We start from the raw sequence: 1,291 nt of genomic DNA, 5'->3' as shown, positions 1-1,291 counted from the left end.
ATATATATAGTTAATTTGTGACCCAAACTGGCTGGATCTCCCATTTGAGGATTCATTAGACAGTCACTCTTCATCTTTGTTATACCATCTCTGATCCATATCCATCTGGATTTCTTTATTTAATTCATTGACTTTCTTTATATAGCTTTTTCCTTCTTTGTTGAGATGAAAGATTGCTGAAACCCTCTGGTGTTGCCCTCCCCCGCCCCCACCCCATGCTTTAGGTTGTTAAAGTGAATTTGGGGTTTGAAGATCATGAACTCATTGAAGCAATGAGTACACTTCACTGTGTGGGAAACATGTATTTTTATGAACAGCCATAACTTTCCTTTGGATCTGCTATCAGATTTGACCTCTGTTTTGTCTACTCTGGAATTTTAAACACTATGATCAGACACAGTACACTTCATTGGCTGAGTGTCTTCCTCAGATGTCTCCAGGGGGCTCAAACTCTGACTTGAAAGTTTCTGTTACCAACTATGACATTTATCTGATCATTGATTCAGCTGACTTAACTATGGTATCCAAGCTTTTCCCACTGATTACTATTGCCTGTTGATCAACATCTGCATGTCTTCATTGATCCTCCAATTCTCACTGTCCTTCTTTCTTCCATCTCTTGTATTTTCTGAAGGATGCTGGATATATGAGGATGGTAATATTCATGCAGGTCCTGGTCCAGTTTCTTGAAGACTTGGTGAGTAATCTGCTTTGCTGTCCTCTGCTATTGGTGATACTTTTGAGTTTGTCAGTGTGCCTTTTCAACACCTACCTTTTAAACACTCATGTCAGCATGATTTTTTTTTTTTTCCAAAATACTGCTGTGTTCTGTCAGTCTTTTGGAATCTCACACATACCGTCGTTTACTCGATTTATGTTGCTTCCAGCAAGTGTCTATCGGTGGCTCTCTTTTGTGCATCACGAAAAGTGCGATATCCACTCCTGCTCTGGTCTTGAACACAGCCCGCTAACTCCACGGTGACCTGTGAGGTCCAGTTCTCCAAGGTAAATGCATGGTGCCCAGCGTGACCGCTCATTTCGCTCACAGGGTGGGAAGGAACGCTTTACATGACGAATATACTTGTATTCTTCCTCCTTCCAGTTCTTTTTAGGTTGGTATTTCTTCAAAAGATTCCTGAGTTGCTTTGTAAAGCTGAGTTCAGTCTCTGTCGTTTCCCTGACAAATGTGATGTATTTCTCAAGAATACCAACTCCTCACTGCTTGTGTTTTCCTAAGTCGAACGGATCCCCGAGCTCGGTGCCCCAGTCCGGGAGCAGGGGCGGTTAGAGG

At 42.2% G+C, this 1,291-nt stretch overlaps 1 pseudogene; it reads right to left on the bottom strand.

The window, feature by feature from the left end:
- The window catches only part of LOC112413662 (formin-binding protein 1 pseudogene), a 1,700-nt pseudogene extending 663 nt beyond the window's left edge, over positions 1 to 1,037 (bottom strand).
- Positions 1,038 to 1,291: the final 254 nt, after the last annotated feature.

Source organism: Neophocaena asiaeorientalis, unplaced genomic scaffold (assembly GCF_003031525.2).
Source record: "Neophocaena asiaeorientalis asiaeorientalis breed wild unplaced genomic scaffold, Neophocaena_asiaeorientalis_V1.1 scaffold1090, whole genome shotgun sequence".
NCBI lineage: Eukaryota > Metazoa > Chordata > Mammalia > Artiodactyla > Phocoenidae > Neophocaena > Neophocaena asiaeorientalis.
The sequence above is the reverse complement of the archived record's forward strand: the minus strand, read 5'-3'. Positions and strand labels throughout refer to the sequence as shown.